General features: G+C 32.0%; 1 long non-coding RNA gene across 6 annotated transcripts; it reads right to left on the bottom strand.

The window, feature by feature from the left end:
• Positions 1-648: 648 nt before the first annotated feature.
• LOC129318898 (uncharacterized) lies at positions 649-16,057 on the bottom strand. 6 transcript variants are annotated; one of them, XR_008595355.1, is made up of 7 exons: positions 15,955-16,057; positions 15,525-15,748; positions 14,631-14,699; positions 9,392-9,488; positions 8,962-9,185; positions 8,068-8,136; positions 649-877 (listed from the first exon to the last, which is right to left on the bottom strand). It is a non-coding gene; the product is annotated as an uncharacterized LOC129318898 (long non-coding RNA). The 6 variants fall into 6 exon arrangements; XR_008595354.1 differs by having other exon boundaries at positions 8,962-9,301; positions 15,525-15,864; positions 15,955-16,051; XR_008595351.1 differs by having other exon boundaries at positions 15,525-15,864; positions 15,955-16,051.
• Between the last annotated feature and the right edge of the window lie 3,702 nt (positions 16,058-19,759).

The raw sequence follows: 19,759 nt of genomic DNA, 5'->3' as shown, positions 1-19,759 counted from the left end.
GATTTGTTTAGGCATTGTATTTGAATATATATATATATATATATATAATCTAGACAACATTAGGGCCTATGTGTTTTGGATGTATTTAGAGATTTTATAAAACTTACGGCGACAGGCGTTAGGTTTCTGATTTCAGGCATATTTATTATGCTTGAAATCAGACAAATTAAATTTACATATATATTTATAATAAAATATTTATAAAAATTAAAATAATCTTAGTTTTAAAAATAACTAAAATTTATACGTCTAAATTTCAAATTGAAACACGTTAAATATATATATATTTCATACAACTTTGTATTTCTTAATAATTTAAATTTAAAAATTGAATTAATGATTTATTTTAATTATGTTATTTGTTTAATGGCTTATCAAATCATTTACGGCAACAGGTGGATTGTATGTCTGTGGCCATAAATCTTACATTTTTCACCTTATTTACATTTTTGCCACTATAACTTATTTTACCATAGTTTTCCTATAAATTGTGGCAAAAAATATGTAGTTAAAATTATATTTTGTACTAGTGTAAGTTTAATCTAATTTTTCCGTTGGCTCATAAGAGGAAGTTTAAAAACCCTAATCTATATATATTATAGAATAAGGAGACATGATAGACTAATAGAGTAAGAGTCAAAAAAGTCATAACGGCAAGACACAGTGAATCTCCATTGTACTTTCTTGTGGTAGAAGAAAATATGCTAATAATCTTCTTAGCGAAACAACTTGATAAGCAGATGTTGCTATTGCTGCATACTCTACTTCAAAAGATGACAAAGCCACAGTATTTTGCTTGTTTGAGCTCCAAGAAATAACACCTAATCCAAGATGGAAAAGGCATATCCTGAAGTGCTCCTTCTATCATCAATAAAACCTGCCAAATAATTTAAAATATAATGAATGATCATTTTTAAAACTCAAAGATGGTGTTTGGTGGGATTATGCATAAACATGGAAACTATACTCAAAATTTACAATATCATGCTTTATATTACATAAATAATTTAAGCCACCAACATACTTTTGTATTGCCTTGCATTTACAGCTTTAGTACCATCTTCACCTCTCAATTTTTCATTCACATTTATAGGAGAGGATGCTATTATAACACCCTCCTAAAAATGACCATAAAATCTAGCATGGTAAAATAAAAAAATAGGGTTAAGGTCTAATTTTATCCCTGTACTTATTTTTTAGGAGTGCTTGGCATCCTATACCTTTAAGTAGAGTAATTATACTCCTAAACTATTTTTTTCATAGAGAAAAAAATTTCTTCTATTAGTCAACCATTAATTTTTTCATTTTATGCTGACGTGGCATGTACATAGGTCCACACATAGTGACACATAAGACTTTGACTATGTTCTTTTGTGCTAATTTGCCCTTGAACTTTTTTTCTAGAAGTGCTGAACACCCTAAAGTCTTTTTCTAGAAGCATTAGCTACATTGAAGATTTTGTCAAAATAAAATTTAATAAATATTTTTAAAATATTAAGTATTTTAGTATTTAATAATTTAAATATTATTATTTAAAACATTACACCACCTAATTTAATAATTTAATATTTTTGATATTTTGTGATTTTGTATTAAAAACAAAGGGAATGGACCTCCAAGTTAACAAATAAATGTTTCCTTCTCATCTCTCCATTTTTTCTTGTTAAGTAACCTTTTGTGGCACATTAATTGAATAAGTGATATCTTTCAAATAAACATTTGTGTTGTCCTATTATTGGTCTTGATTTGTCATATTTCTAATTTTACTCTTAACACTGCAACATACAGAGAGTATTAAATTTAGATAGTGTAATAGTTTAGAGGAAGATCATTAGTTGACAAAAGAAATTACAAAAGATGACCTAAAACTTTAAGGAAATTAACCAATATAAAACATATAAATAAGTTTTGACACGTATGAAAGGCTTAACAATTTGAGCACTGTCTCAGAGCAAAGATCAAAGATCGATATATAAGAAATACAAAGTCATCCATAAATTTATAAAATGCTAGTTTGAGTTGTTAATATTTAAAAAGAAATTTATAAATTTTGAATGAATATTTATAAATAATAATATTCAAATTATTAAATATGAAAATATTTAATATTTTGGAAATATTTATTAAATTTTATTTTAATAAGACTTCAAGGAATCCAGTGCTATTAGAAAAAGATTTTAGGGTGCTCAACACTCCTAAAAAAAAAGTTTAGGGGTAAATTAGCACTAAAGGACATGATTAAAGTCTTACCTATCACTGTATGTGGACCTTATGCACATGCCACCTTAGCAAATGACAACAAAGTTAACTATCTTCTAACAGAAGGGCATTTTTAGACCTTGAAAAAAATACTTCAAGGGGAATATTTTTTTTTTTGAAATTACAAGACAAGCCTAGGCTTGGAAATTCCTAGCTCTAGAGGAAAAAAAAACTAAACAGATTACACATTTCTATCTAGATTATAGAAACCAAGACAACCTGGTGGGGGTGTATTCAAAAGGACAAAGCAATCAATCACATTCTGTACTTTTTGTGCAAGATAGTTTATCACACAATTGGTCTCTCTATTAGAGTATTGAACATGTATGTCTTCAACTAAATATAGGAACTGTCTAGCTTCATGTATCTCTTGCCTAAGTGGATGATCCGGCACATATCCCTATTGTAAAAGTTGAATCAAAGTTATGCAGTTAACATGACAGTAAATCTGAATAAAATTATATTATTTACTAATTCTCAATCCTTCTATGAGACTCTGAAGTCCAGCAACTGTAGGTGGTAAGAAACCCAAAGTTGTTTTTAGAATCCTATAATCCAATCTCCACTTGAATTCTTAATAACCCCTCCACAAGTAGCATATCCCTCTTGATTGATAGATCCATCTGTATCAAGCCTATAATAACCAGTCAGGGGATGTCTCTATTTCTCCTGCAAGCCTTCCATCTTCTGAAAAATTTTATATTTGAATTTTCAATTTTCCTCTGTTTCCATCAGATGAAACTTGATGCTTTGAACAATTTCATATGCATTAAGAAGTTTTACTTACATAGCTTTCTTGCATCAATTCTTCCATAGCATCCAACACATAGAGTAAAAATTTTTTATCCAAGGCCATTATTGATGGTCAGCTCTACCTAATTCATGCTATGAGTTATATTTTAGCCATTCCTACAAGTTACAAGAAAGAAAATAAGACAAATATATAGGGTTGATTAAGGAAAGCAAAACTTCTCTAGCAATCTCATACTCTCTCAGAGGATATGTATTATGTTCTCCTCTCTATCACACTCAAAAGGACAACATTCATTAAGTGATAAACCATGTTTTGCTTTGAGTAGGTTCGTGGAAAGTCTCTCATAAAAAATCTACCAAAAGAAGTGTTTCACTTTTTTAGAGACTAGCCAGTGCCACATTTTCTTCCAAATAGGTTCCCATAGTGTGGTATTGGAATTTTCTAGGTAGTTATATGCTGCCTTCACACTAAATCATCCATCTGAGGATGATCTCCAAATAAACAAGTCCTTCCTTCCCTCACATGGCTAGTTCACGATTATAATTTTCTGAATCACCCAATTAGGAAAGTACTAAGTCCATTCCTCAACATTCCAATCACTACTGGATAGAACAAAATGATTTACAGTTGTCTCTCTATTTAGCAAAGAAATATTTTGTGATGCATATTGCACAAGTGGTTCTTGGAATGGAGTCCACAAGTCCCACTAAAATCTTATAGTTTTACCATTATTGACTTTCTTTCCCACTCCTTTCATAAAGGTATCCCAAACTAAGACAATGCTATTCCAGACCACCAATGCCTTCTTTTTCTTTACAACCTTTGGAAGGCCCCTTTCTCCATATGTATACTTCATTCTAAGGCATTTGACCCAAAAAGCCTCTAGATTTGTTATCAAATTCCAGCATAACTTCATAATAAATGCCCAATTCTGCTTATAAAGGTCTTTGAAGCTGAGGCTGTCAATCTCCTTGTTTTGCTTCATGGTTTCCCTGGCCACTAAATGAATTTTTCTCGGGCCACTAAATTTTCCAAGAGAAAAATTGCTTCACTTAAGAGTGTAGAGTGCTTAGCACTCTAATAACTATCATTTGTTATATCATTTTCATATCACTTTTTCAAGCTTTTGACACATCTTAGGACTATTTGGTGCATATTAGAAGCATTTTAGATCACCTAGGCTAATTTTGTAATTTCTAAAAATTTGGGGCTAAAGAGAAAATTTTTAAAAGTTTAGAGTTAAATTGTAATTTTCAAAAATTAATTTAGAAAAATATAAAAATTCATCATTTGCTAATTCTTAGTTCTTCATTAATCTCATGAGTTTAATTTGAGTTAATTCAACTTAGATTGTGAGTTATTCACTAAAACATCCTTTAAAGTATAAACCTTTTGTACTTTAATTATAATTTTCATGAACTTTGGAACTATACTAGGTTTAGTTTTTGTAATCAAGAACTCCTAGGAAACTTCTCATAACTAAATTCATCTCTTAAACTTCTATTTAATCACTTTAATTTACTTCACTACATTTTCATAATTTAAACCTAAGTTGGATAAATTTATGAGACACAGAGAATTATTTATGCACAACTTGCTATTTAATGAGATCATTGTGTGGTTTAGGCCATGAGAAGCTTTTGGATGATGGTGGTAGCCCCCTTGCATGAAATTGGAGCCTTGGATGAGCTATTTTCATGATCAAAAGGTCACCAATGGTTGATGAAATCTTAAGAAAGTACAAGGATAGTCATAACAATTTCATCTTTCAAAATTAATTCCTTTTTTTCTTATTTTTTCTATGCATTTTTCCATCATCCCCATCATGTTATTTTTAAAATTCTCCTTCCATTTTCAGATTATTAGTTGTCTTCCATTTCCATATATTGTCATTTAAATAATTCATTCCCAAAATTCATGGCCTTACATGAAACGCCATGTGAAAGGACCCTTAGATGCACACAAGGCTCGCATCACTTTAGGGCACTTGGTGGGCATGATTCCAAGCCATTATGTTGATCTAAATGAGCCTTAAACATACTAAAATAGTCTAAAACAACCTCCTCATTCACATTTTTTCACTCATCTTCTACATTCATTCAACTTCATCTTTTCTCCCAAAAACACCCATGAACCTTAAAATCTCTTCCACCATTTCTCCACCTTATTATAACCCCCCATTTCACCATCGAAATCCACCATTCTTCTTCTCTCACCTCACACCTAAAAACCCTAGTGTTTTGTTTCTTGGTTTAGCTTTAAAATCTTTAATGCATTCCTAAAGCTCAATTCGGCCATGGTGAAGAATTGTGCTCAAGTGGATTCCTATAAAGTCCTTGGGTCCGAATTATAAAGTCTCATCTCAACTCGTGCTTTACCATTCCACACCACATAATTAATAAATCAAAATTAGAATAATAGCCCTTTATTTGTTTTTAAAATCATGGGATCTCGACTTATCAAAACATATATTCAAATAAGAGGGCTAGTGGAAGCATAAACACATTCAAAGGACTCGAAAAGATAAATTTTCAACCCTAAAAATAGGCCATGCATCATGTCGCGAAACACGTGCGTCATAGCATGTGGCACAAAACCACATGCTCTGTTCTTGACTGCATCATACATCGCGGTGGGTACATCATGTGCCGTGGCGTGCCTATCCAAAATTCTGCCATCATTTTGACAACAAAAATGATGAACTTTCGACGTTCGCCATTTTCACACCTGACATTCGATTGAAGTAATTCAAGCGCCCACACGAAGCTTGTGATGTATACTAGCTAATAGAACAATTTAGACTCAATCTAACGGTCTAATCTAAAATTAAAGACTCGGGTATAAAAAGTTACTTTTTCTTTCAAAAACTCACACCCTAAGTGCTCATTTTTCATTCCTTATCCCATTAGACCACTTCGGGCCTTGAACAAGTCCAAAAGGACTACATACACCTGATTAACATCACAATACACATATATCACATCAATAGCCCATTTTGGCCTCTTAAAGCCACATTACAAACTTGTGATCTTATATGAGAAAAACAAATTTACAACACATAATCACATATATAACTAGACTTATTTCACTTTCAACCTTTTGACTCTTACATATAAGGCTTCGCCTCACCATATGGTTGGGAATTAAAAATGTACTTGACTCTTCTAAAAAGGGCTCCACCTCACCATTTGTGTCAAATTCATACCATTTGTGTCAAGTTCCCATCTCACAACACAACACATATTCAATTCATATAATCAATCACAATCGACACATATATATACACTAGTGGAACAAGTTACAACATCATACACTTGCTTGTCTCGCATTTAGACCTATCTATGTACCCTCTACTAGGGCACCCTTGGTATAATGCAATATCATATATATATATATATATATATACAAGCAAGGTCTATATCATAATTTACTTTCTCAAGTTCACATACATTTATACATCCTAGTTAGCAACTCAAATTCTATCAACACATTATACATTCTGTCACGTCCTAAAAATTAGACGTGACCGGCACGAGATATATGCATAAACATATATCCCTTAAGCCTTAATTAAAGAAACTTTAACATAATATTTTAATTCATTTAAAATAGGATAGAAAATCATTGTAACAATTTTTTTTAATAAAATATTTTTAAACTTTTTGTAAAAATGTTTAACAAAACCTCCCCGAAAACATAGAGCCTCAAAAAATATTCCATCACAATCTATGACATCAACTCAGCAAAAGAGAACTCCTCTCCTCCACAACAATCAAATAGCACAATACAGAATTAGGACTCTAACTATAATCTATGTGGAGCACCTAAAACATTATTTGTAAAAATATGATATATGAATTATAAATTTACATCAAAATAAAAATTAACCAAAATGGTGTCTCAACTTCAGTCCAGAAGCAAAATGCCCTTAAGGATCTAATGGAGGTACACGGTCCGCTACGCTATCTGAGACCAAAAATATTTTTCCAGTGAATAACGTCCCAACAATAAATAATTAAACATAAAAAAATTTAAACAATTATGTAAGTTAAAGAAGCGACGATCTTTATAAAAGTTGAATAAATTTCAAAATAAAACGATTTTATAAAATGTTTAAATAAAATCTCGAACCATTAAAATCTCATATTAAATAATGTTATCACTTGATTGCAATGAAGCAAATAAACAAAATCAATAATTATAAATAATTTACTAATTAAAATCAATGGGATGTAAAATTACCAAATTATCAAATTCATATTATAGGGACTTATCAGAACAATTAACAAACGTGGACGCATAGTCCACGAGGGCAAATAATCAAACGTGGCTCTTGCCACGAAAACAAACGTGAACACATAGTCCACGAGAGCAAATAACCAAACGCAGCCGAAGCCATGAATCAAACGTAGACACATAGTCCACGAGGGTATGTAATCAAACGCAGCCGAAGCTACGAAACAAACGTGAGTACGATGCTCACGAATAACCATCCCTCCGTTCCACGTGCGTTGGCCATCGCACGGGGCTAGCACCTCCTATACACACCCTGCTAGCTAGGTGTACCATGACGCGCCAAGGGCTAACGGAACTGCCGTTAGCAACCAGTGTTCTATATAAAGTCCCTTTTTAAAACCATTTTCAAACATGCGAGAAAATCATCACTTTTAAGATACAGTTCTCATCCTCAAAATCAAACTCGCATGAATACTTTTAAACATTAAAACTTGCCAGAATTAAATTTCATATCCGATGCTCATGCTTGCATTTATTGAATAAAGAAAAATTTTCAACGTCGAACTCGCATGAATCATTCTCTATATCAATTCAATATTTAATAAAATAAAAATCTCATAATCAAAGTTTAAAATTGACTTGATTGATCAAATAACATTTCAAATTTTGTAAAGCTAATTTCTCAAAATAAAGAAATGTTAATCAATAAATATCCCATAATCGCATTAGTGCTATTAAAATGATTTCCAGAAAAACGTAGTATTTTAGTAAAGAAAATTTCGATTGAAAAAAAATCAGTTGGGATGCTATCCACTTACCTGTAGTATCCTCAAGGCTCCAAACTCATTCCTTATGACTCCATTTGAGCTTCCCTCCTTCCAAACATCCTATAATATATAATATATAATAATATTTTAACAGGCTTTATTTTTTTTTAAAACCAACAAGACCCCATTTCGAGAGCACCTACTCAACTAAAATTAACAATAATAATTTTGAATTTTTAAGAACACAATTCATTCATAAATTTTTTTTTCTCTTAAGCTTTTTACCAAACATTTAATGTGCGACATTCCAAACCATTCAATAAAACACGAAACTTTTAATTCTATTACCCAACCATTTCCAAACATTCAAATATAACCTCCAAAATGATAATGTACTTTATAACCTTTCAATTTTGTAACTCCCAACAATTCAAAACTCAAATAAGACCTCAATAATTTCTTAGATAAACTCCTTTGCAATGCTCAAATTAAAACTCTACTAAATAACATTTGAATCAATCATCCTTTTTGCCTCAATCATTAGAAATTTAGAAAATACACAGTCAAGCAAAAACTCTCCAAACGAGCATTTAATCAAACAATTTATGGGTATCAATATTTAAGCTCATATTAATCTCTTCTTCCTCAGTATCACTTCCTTAAAATTTTCGATAGCAATGTTATAATGAATTTCAATAAAAATTCAAACCCACTCCATCATCTCCTCCTCTTATACGACCACAAATTTCATCTTTAATCAAGCTTTTCCTTCATACACATATATACAACCAGTCACGTTCAGCAGCAGCAGCAGAGGAGAAAATTTTTGCAACTCAATTCATCAACTCACACACCCGCTCGCATGAAAATAAATATGGAGAAGACTTGAAGTTCTTGTACCAGAAATTTCCGAACAAAGCCAGCAAAAGGAAGAAGAAATCGCACCTTAAGCTAAACAGGGGAGGGAAATTCCGAACACGATGCATCAGAGAGGGGGAGGAATACAGCCACAACAACCAACCAAGAACCAAAGTGACTTACAAATAGATCCTTCAGCTCTAACTACTCAGCTCCTCGGACACCAACAACGCCAGAACGAAAATAAAAGCAGGAAAAAGATGAGGAAGACAGCAACAGTTATGAACTCCTCCACGGTCACCAGCTACACACTGCAGGATGATGAAAAAGAAGAAGAACGAGATGAAGACAGTGACAGAGGATGGAAGAGCTGGATGAAGATTCGAAACATCTAGCCAAAATCCTCCAGCTTCCTCTGACCAGAACGCTATGCACCACCAAAAAGAGAAGAAAAGAAAAGGAAAATTTTCAGACTAAAGGGGAAGGCTTGACCGGCAGCACGACATTGGAAACTCACCGGAGAAATCAAGGAAGAGCAGAGGGAGATAGCATCGATAGAACCCTTGTGTTGAAGGATCCAGAAGTCTCTGTTTTGTTTTTTTTTCGTGCGTGGTCTGACCGAGAGATGGGATAATAAAAGCTCAGACATTAGGAAATTGCAAAAATTACAAAAGAGGCACAGCATTTTTTTCTTAATAATATAAGAGAAACGGCCCTTTTTGTAATTTTTCCCAAAATTTTAAACTAATAAAATTTAATCTATTGTTCAAAAGAATTCAAAACCTTCAAATAAACTATTAGCATAAGTTTCACTAAATTACCACTTTTCATTTATCAAAAAACTAATTTAAATAAAATATAAATTGAGAGAATATATATATATATATATATATATGAAATTTTAAGGTCATTACATTCTCTCTCCCTTTAAAAATTTGGTCTCCCAAATTTTAATGAATGCTTACCTTAGTTTTTGGATAAATGCAAATACTTAACAAACATATCACTTCTGACTTTCCATGTAACTTCTTTATTTATCTATTAAAAATAGTCATAAGGATTCCTTCATATGATAAAACTAGATCTATCTATATCCTTTTGAGTATCGAAACATGAAAAAAAAAAGTTATACATGTATATATATATATATATATACACGTTTTGTAATATTAATACATGAAACATCAGACTAATGCTCAATAGTTCAGGTGGCAATGCCAATCAATACGTGACGACACTAACTTTCACTAAGATCTCAAAGGAGCTAATATATCTCAATCTCAACTTGCCTTTGTCCTCAATTCTCCTTACTCCTTTCATGGAAGACATCTTCGAATATACTTTGTCTCTGACCATAAACTCTAACTTCCAACATCTATTATCAATAAAAGACTTCTATCAACTCTAGGCTATTACCCGTCATTATCTAATTACTTTCACCTTCTTAATAGCATCTTGCACCAGATCTTGTCTCTAACTTCTTAAGTAATATCAAACCATTCAATTAAAATTCTTCATCATTCATCTTACAACTCCTCAAATATTAAATATTAATTTGATAATTATTATTGTAAGCACTTTACAATGAAGTTAGCAGTTATCTTAATTTTTTTTTTGACCCAAAGTTCAAAATACAAGATCTTGGCCTAATGTTTAAAATTCGAACTATCCCTTCATATAGATCATTAGTTTATGATAGCACCCAAAGTCTCTTGTAAGGCTTTCTAAAGGCACAAAGTAAATTAGAGTGCTTGTTCTGCAACTAAGATAATGGAACTATGTGCAACTTTACAAACTCTTCTAATCATTGATGCCCCCATATCAATTTCTAATGCTTTCCCTTAACTTGCACATAAAATAATCATGAGATAAAGTCCATTATACCTTTTCTCAAACTATCCCACAATACAAATAGTTTATTTGTTTTATAAATCTTGATACACCTTTATTGACTTTTGAGGAATAATTGATACGTATTGAGTTAATTCTACCCCTTATGATAACCTCTATTTAAAGTATACCTATTTTGCTACTGTCTTTTAATGTTCTATTCTAATCAACAACAAATTCACCTATACATTGTATCATAAATTTATCAAATAATTTATGCAAACATTACACTCATCCTTTTCATAGACATTACTACACTTGCTCTTGTTTATACATCCTTAATTTATCAACACAATCATTTAAAATTTGCTAAATGAATTTCTTAACAAAATTTTCCTGAAATAAAAGAAGAAATAGAATCCTAAATTCCTCTTAATTCCCTTATAACAAAGAGAGATATTGTAGATATGCTTATTAATATAGATCTCTAATCCTTCTAATTGCTTCAGCTAAATAATCCTAATTTTTTTTTTGCATAGCTCAAGTACAAAAATAAAATGCTTGTCTCCCACCATTCACTGCTAAAAAAGGTCATTCCAATCCACTTAGAATGCTTAACACATCTCACCAGTAACCACCATGTATAATAGAAAAAAAAACAATAAAACTTAATCTCTTTGCACCTAATTTTAACATATTATGAACACATAATTGATCCCAAACTTTAGATGATCATAACTTCAACTAGAAACATCCAATTCACGAAAAATATGGCTCTTTAGAAAGATATATTCATGCATTATCTATTGTTATGATTTCAAAATCATTAGAGCCCATTTAATCCAAAGAAAATCATAAAATATCAAATCTAATATCAAAGCTGTAGAGCTATTTCATAACAACTTTTAAAACCAATTTCAAAATTTTAAAACATTCTATAATTGCGTACCAAATTTCATACCAAAAACCGACCTTTAAGGCCTTCAATTGCAATCATATCATTTACTGCTCATTTGATTTTGTTTTAAAGGCTCAAATAATTGAACTTGCACTCTTTTGAGATTCTTCATCATAACCATATTTTTCACCACTTATACAACATGTAAATTTAGTTCTCAAAATGACCACTTGACTTATATTAACACACATTAAGTTATATATAATTCATATCAAACCATATGAGCTTCCATGTTCCACTTTAAGCCATAATTAAAGTTTCTCATTACTTGGATTCCAAATATTATTCTCAAATCATATATGCCTTATTTAACCCCAACAAACTCATTTGAACCCTCATTATGAGTCAGAAGTTTAAATTTCAACACTTTGTTCTTCATGTCTTGTTTTCATCCTAAAGGTTGATATTTTAAAATTATGAATTTCTCATAATGATGGTTCAATTGACCTTCATAATTCTTATTCAAACATCCTTTACGATAATTTCATCAAATAAACCTTATTGACACTCATGTGAAGTTATCAAGAAGTCATTCACCTTCACTCAATGGTAAAAGATTCATACCCTTGACCAATCACCAACATCTCACTAACAGGAATTGCTATCATAATACTAAAGCATATAATAACAAGTAACACTAAAATCAAATAGCACAAGTCTTGTGAGCGCTAAACATAATATTACCTTTTCTTAACACATATCTACTCATAGTTTAAATGTTTCTTTCACCAATCTAACTAATAATGACATAAAACTTGGAATATACCAAATTAACCCATGACACAAATTATTCAATATATATAGAGTTTTTCTTCTAAATATGAATTGAAGTAATTGCTACACAAGCCTTGTATCCTTTCTTTCTTAAGTAGAGATTGTATTTTTTATTTTTATTATTATTATTTTTTTACAGAATTGAGGAGGGATCCTTCAACACTTTGAGATGAAGCACCTACTAAGAGTGTTAGAGTTCTACTACTTCAATCATGTCCCCCACGGCACTTGTGATCTTGGGTCTAACTTCTCTTTAAAATGAGAACACAAAGATCTTTAAGCTTAACAAAAATTATAAAATATAAAAGAACTTGAGCTTCAAGAATAAGGATATATCACTAGGTTGGGTTCAAGCTCTATGAAAATCTCCCCTATTTCATGTCCTTCTACTTAATACTCAATGTCTAGTCAACATTTTCTTAGTATTCGAAGAGATAGAGGAAATGTTCAGCTCAAAATACAAAACTATATATCAAGAGGAGTCAGCAAGAAGGAAAGGGACCACATTCAAAGACCCTCTATAAGGCCTTCAATAATGTTTCAATTATGATTATGCCCGGGTTCATAATAATAATTGAGACCCCATTGAAGTGTCCTTGCTCCACATAGCTAAAAAAAAAACCTAGGCTCTGATACCAATCTGTCACGCCCTAAAAATTAGACGTGACCGGCACGAGATATATGTATAAACATATATCCCTTAAGCCTTAATTAAAAAAACTTTAATATAATATTTTAATTCATTTAAAATAGGATAGAAAATCATTGTAACAATTTTTTTTAATAAAATATTTTTAAACTTTTTGTAAAAATGTTTAACAAAACCTCCCCGAAAACATAGAGCCTCAAAAAATATTCCATCACAATCTATGACATCAACTCAGCAAAAGAGAACTCCTCTCCTCCACAACAATCAAATAGCACAATACAGAATTAGGACTCTAACTATAATCTATGTGGAGCACCTAAAACATTATTTGTAAAAATACGATATATGAATTATAAATTTACATCAAAATAAAAATTAACCAAAATGGTGTCTCAACTTCAGTCCAGAAGCAAAATGCCCTTAAGGATCTAATGGAGGTACACGGTCCGCTACGCTATCTGAGACCAAAAATATTTTTCCAGTGAATAACGTCCCAACAATAAATAATTAAACATAAAAAAATTTAAACAATTATGTAAATTAAAGAAGCGACGATCTTTATAAAAGTTGAATAAATTTCAAAATAAAATGATTTTATAAAATGTTTAAATAAAATCTCGAACCATTAAAATCTCATATTAAATAATGTTATCACTTGATTGCAATGAAGCAAATAAACAAAATCAATAATTATAAATAATTTACTAATTAAAATCAATGGGATGTAAAATTACCAAATTATCAAATTCATATTATAGGGACTTATCAGAACAATTAACAAACGTGGACGCATAGTCCACGAGGGCAAATAACCAAACGTGGCTCTTGCCACGAAAACAAACATGAACACATAGTCCACGAGAGCAAATAACCAAACGCAGCCGAAGCCACGAATCAAACGTGGACACATAGTCCACGAGGGTATGTAATCAAACGCAGCCGAAGCTACGAAACAAACGTGAGTACGATGCTCACGAATAACCATCCCTCTGTTCCACGTGCGTTGGCCATCGCACGGGGCTAGCACCTCCTATACACACCCTGCTAGCTAGGTGTACCATGGCGCGCCAAGGGCTAACGGAACTGCCGTTAGCAACCAGTGTTCTATATAAAGTCCCTTTTTAAAACCATTTTCAAACATGCGAGAAAATCATCACTTTTAAGATACAGTTCTCATCCTCAAAATCAAACTCGCATGAATACCTTTAAACATTAAAACTTGCCAGAATTAAATTTCATATCCGATGCTCATGCTTGCATTTATTGAATAAAGAAAAATTTTCAATGTCGAACTCGCATGAATCATTCTCTGTATCAATTCAATATTTGATAAAATAAAAATCTCATAATCAAAGTTCAAACTTGACTTGATTGATCAAATAACATTTCAAATTTTGTAAAGCTAATTTCTCAAAATAAAGAAATGTTAATCAACAAATATCCCATAACCGCATTAATGCTATTAAAATGATTTCCAGAAAAACGTAGTATTTTAGTAAAGGAAATTTCGATTGAAAAAAATCAGTTGGGACGCTATCCACTTACCTGTAGTATCCTCAAGGCTCCAAACTCATTCCTTATGACTCCATTTGAGCTTCCCTCCTTCCAAACATCCTATAATATATAATATATAATAATATTTTAACAGGCTTTATTTTTTTTTAAAACCAACAAGACCCCATTTCGAGAGCACCTACTCAACTAAAATTAACAATAATAATTTTGAATTTTTAAGAACACAATTCATTCATAAATTTTTTTTTCTCTTAAGCTTTTTACCAAACATTTAATGTGCGACATTCCAAACCATTCAATAAAACACGAAACTTTTAATTCTATTACCCAACCATTTCCAAACATTCAAATATAACCTCCAAAATAATAATGTACTTTATAACCTTTCAATTTTATAATTCCCAACAATTCAAAACTCAAATAAGACCTCAATAATTTCTTAGATAAACTCCTTTGCAATGCTCAAATTAAAACTCTACTAAATAACATTTGAATCAATCATCCTTTTTGCCTCAATCATTAGAAATTTAGAAAATACACAGTCAAGCAAAAACTCTCCAAACGAGCATTTAATCAAACAATTTATGGGTATCAATATTTAAGCTCATATTAATCTCTTCTTCCTCAGTATCACTTCCTTAAAATTTTCGATAGCAATGTTATAATGAATTTCAATAAAAATTCAAACCCACTCCATCATCTCCTCCTCTTATACGACCACAAATTTCATCTTTAATCAAGCTTTTCCTTCATACACATATATACAACCAGTCACGTTCAGCAGCAGCAGCAGAGGAGAAAATTTTTGCAACTCAATTCATCAACTCACACACCCGCTCGCACGAAAATAAATATGGAGAAGACTTGAAGTTCTTGTACCAGAAATTTCCGAACAAAGCCAGCGAAAGGAAGAAGAAATCGCACCTTAAGCTAAACAGGGGAGGGAAATTCCGAACACGATGCATCAGAGAGGGGGAGGAATACAGCCACAACAACCAACCAAGAACCAAAGTGACTTACAAATAGATCCTCCAGCTCTAACTACTCAGCTCCTCGGACACGAACATCGCCAGAACGAAAATAAAAGCAGGAAAAAGATGAGGAAGACAGCAACAGTTATGAACTCCTCCACGGTCACCAGCTACACGCTGCAGGATGATGAAAAAGAAGAAGAACGAGATGAAGACAGTGACAGAGGACGGAAGAGCTGGATGAAGATTCGAAACATCTAGCCAAAATCCTCCAGCTTCCTCTGACCAGAACGCTATGCACCACCAAAAAGAGAAGAAAAGAAAAGGAAAATTTTCAGACTAAAGGGGAAGGCTTGACCGGCAGCACGACATTGGAAACTCACCGGAGAAATCAAAGAAGAGCAGAGGGAGATAGCATCGATAGAACCCTTGTGTTGAAGGATCCAGAAGTCTCTGTTTTGTTTTTTTTTTCGTGCGTGGTCTGACCGAGAGATGGGATAATAAAAGCTTAGACATTAGGAAATTGCAAAAATTACAAAAGAGGCACAGCATTTTTTTCTTAATAATATAAGAGAAATGGCCCTTTTTGTAATTTTTCCCAAAATTTTAAACTAATAAAATTTAACCTATTGTTCAAAAGAATTCAAACTCTGGACCTTCAAATAAACTATTAGCATAAGTTTCACTAAATTACCACTTTTTATTTATCAAAAAACTAATTTAAATAAAATATAAATTGAGAGAATATATATATATATATATATATGAAATTTTAAGGTCATTACACATTCATTTTTACTCAAAGGTAGTTATACCACTACCAATCGAGGCTACTCTTTTCTCGCTTCTTTTCTTGGCCTTCTCATGCTCTCTTCACTTGTGTTCAAAAGTAATAAAATGAGACATACGTCCCAATAACTCAGAGGTAACCCTAATTATCGGTTAGTAAGCAAAATCATAAACAAGCAATAAAGTAGTATGTGTAATGATAAAAGCAATAACATATGCATATACAGGAATTCATTCTCATCAATCTTGTTATGCTCATGCAATGCATTCCTAATTTCCCCTAACAAAGTAAACTCTACACCCGAACTAGACCATCTAGTCACAAGGAACAGGGCCCATCATACAACTGCTTAGACCAGGTCATTTTTGTATGGGTGGTCTCCTAGGTTTGTCATGGTGAAGTCAAGCTCTACACTCTGGACCGTCAGGACTTCCTAGCCTTATATAGAGTAGGACCACGGCCCTCTACCCTAGTCTAGGGTAACCTCATAGATCATTCAGTATCTTAGGTCCGTCGTGGCGAAATCAAGCTCTACGTTCTAGATCATTAGGATTTCTTCTCCTAGGTCCTCCTGGTGGAGTCAAGCTCTACACTTTAGATCATCAGGACTTTCTGGACCTCCTTATGGTATAGTCGCATTTCTCCTACCATAATTTAGGGTATACCTCACGAATGCGATGCATGTCAGTGCATGTATCACTTCTGAAATTCATTTCAATCAATACTCACACATCTGCATGCATAAACTTTCACAATACTACTCTTTATCAATTCACAATTCAGTATACATAGTTATATCAAAATACGTGCAAATAATTTCACAAACAAATAAGTAAAAGAGTTACTCCAGTTACCTTTAACCCTTACTACTAAGGGTTATCAATCACACTAGGCTTTTAGGGGCATAGATTCTCACAAGCAAGTCCACAGGCACTCAATCTACATAATACAGTGCCCTTCAATCAATTTCCAACATATTTCATAGGTATTAATTTGGTTAAACCAAATCCTTTAACACATCAAATAGTTCAATTGAACCCTTTTTAATTCATTTATCCATTATTCATAGTCATTAGCCCTATAGGCTACTCAATCAACCATAACAACCTTCTACTCCATTCATTCACCCAGAATCTCACTATTAACCTAACTTTTAGGTTCTTTTGAGCTCAAATGTTTAAATTTCAATCATTCAACTCTATACTAGTCACAAAACCTTAATTTTGTATTCAATATCCCATTTTAACCTTTTCTTTTAGATAATAACACCTCAAAATCTCATGACTCAATTTCTCAACTGATCAAATTCTATAAAAAAAGGGTAGAATTGAAGCTTGGGATTGCACGATACTTACCCAGCAAGTTATCAATTGAAGCAGACTCCCAAGTTCCAACTATGGCTTGCCCTAGCAGAGGTGGCTTCCTCTTGCACTTCAGATGCATCTCCAGCTCTCTCCCTTCTGATTTCACGAGCTGATCATATCAGCTTTAAGTGATTTCTGGACGGTGCACCGCAGCGTGTGGTACAGTGAGAGAATTCTCACTTGTGCTCGCACATTCTGTCTTGAATTGTTGCTCTACCCTTCAATCCTATCAATGCAATACCCAAACAACAAAAAAAATCAACTTAACATCTAAATCACAATCAATTCCCTAATTACTAATTCACCCCTAATTAGCAACTAGCTTGTAGGATTGAAATTTAGGATGTTACAATTCCAAAATAACTAGAGGCTAAATCTACAAGGAGTGCTAGGAGAGAAAGATGCTAGAGAAGTCTTGAAGTGTCTTAAGAAGGATGAAGGTCATGACCACTCTCTATTAAACCTAGGTTTATGTAATCTTATTCTTAAAATTAGGAGCATTATTATATTTTATTCTTATTGACCAAAATTGGTATTTGACTTGTTGGTTTAATGTTTTTCCACTTGATTTCCCTTTATGTAATTGCTAAAAAATTTCTCCAATACATTGTAATTCATATAAATATATGATTTATGTAAGTTGAATGTGTCTTACATTGGCTAGGTATCAATATTAGTTTGGCTAGGCATAAATATTGTTTGGTGTTTGATAAAATATTTTATGTGTAAAATTGTGCATTTGGCCTACCTAAGGCCAAGCTACACTAAGGAAACCGAAGGAAAATTTTTTATCACTTTGCACTTAGCTAAGAAATTGATTGGGGACTTGTACAAAATCATGTAAGGATTTAGTTAATTGAATTAGTTAGGAAAGCACAATTATACAAAATTGTGTAGGGGGTTTAATTCAGTTAAGAGAGTGGAAATTAACATAAACCTAATTAAAAAGAATAGATAAGGAATCTAGTCTCTCATAACTCCTAAGACTCCACTTTAAAAAGGTTTAAACACTCACATTTCCATTTTATGAGTTAATTAGGTTTTTAATTAAATCTGCCTATTTAGTTTAATTAGTTAAAGTCAATCAATACTTGATTAGTTTAGTTTACTAATTTATCCTTAATTAGCCTTAGTTAGCCTCCTTAGTGAAAAATGACCTAAGTTGCAACTAGTACTATATTAGTGCTAACATAGCTATTTTGGAGTCTAAGCCACTATCACTGTGACACTTCTAAAAAAAAGTATAAGGGCAAAATTGGACCTTAATAAAAAAAAAAGCATATATCTATCATGGTAGAAAAGATTGAAACCCATTTGCTAAAAGTTAATCAAGGTAGAAAAGACCAAACTAGAGTTATAATAGTCTACCATGATTAAAAGAAGAAATCTATTACCTAACAAAAGTAAAATCATCTTGAGATTCACAATCAAAATATAATATCTAGATAATTTTCAAGTAAAAAATAAGTATTCTAGAATTGTCATGTAAGTTATAATCAAATAGAAAACACATACTAGAGCCATGTCAATATTAAATATGCGAGAAGCAAGTGATGCACATAAAGTTGTATCATCGCAAATGTATTGGTCAATATGCAATATAAAGTTGTGTTAAAGTCGATCCCACGATGAATCAAGTAAAATAGCAACTAGGCAACAAAGTTCCCACATTTCTTTATGTTAAGCAAAACTAATTGGAAATGATTGATTAACCAAAATTAAAATTGAATTTAATAAAAACGCAACAAAATGCTTAAATCTAACAACTAGTTGAGTACAAAGCAACCTAGAGTCACTAATCCTCTATTAACTTCTTAGACTCCATTTTAACCTAATTGATTGATTTCAACACTAGCTTTTTCAATCAAGAGTTTTAATATTTATTAGGGTCTTTCAATCTATTAATAACTCTCTCTTAAATTAATTATGTTATGTTTAACACAATTATCCAAGAGGCGATACTCACCAAGGACACTCCACAATGATTATACAGGGCAATTAGGTATAAGTCTATCCTAATTACAAGATAAAATC

Source organism: Prosopis cineraria, unplaced genomic scaffold (assembly GCF_029017545.1).
Source record: "Prosopis cineraria cultivar Desert tree isolate PC_DT_omini unplaced genomic scaffold, ASM2901754v1 PC8, whole genome shotgun sequence".
NCBI classification, from domain to species: Eukaryota; Viridiplantae; Streptophyta; class Magnoliopsida; order Fabales; family Fabaceae; genus Prosopis; species Prosopis cineraria.
Note: the sequence above shows the minus strand (reverse complement) of the source record. Positions and strands in the feature narration are given on the sequence as shown.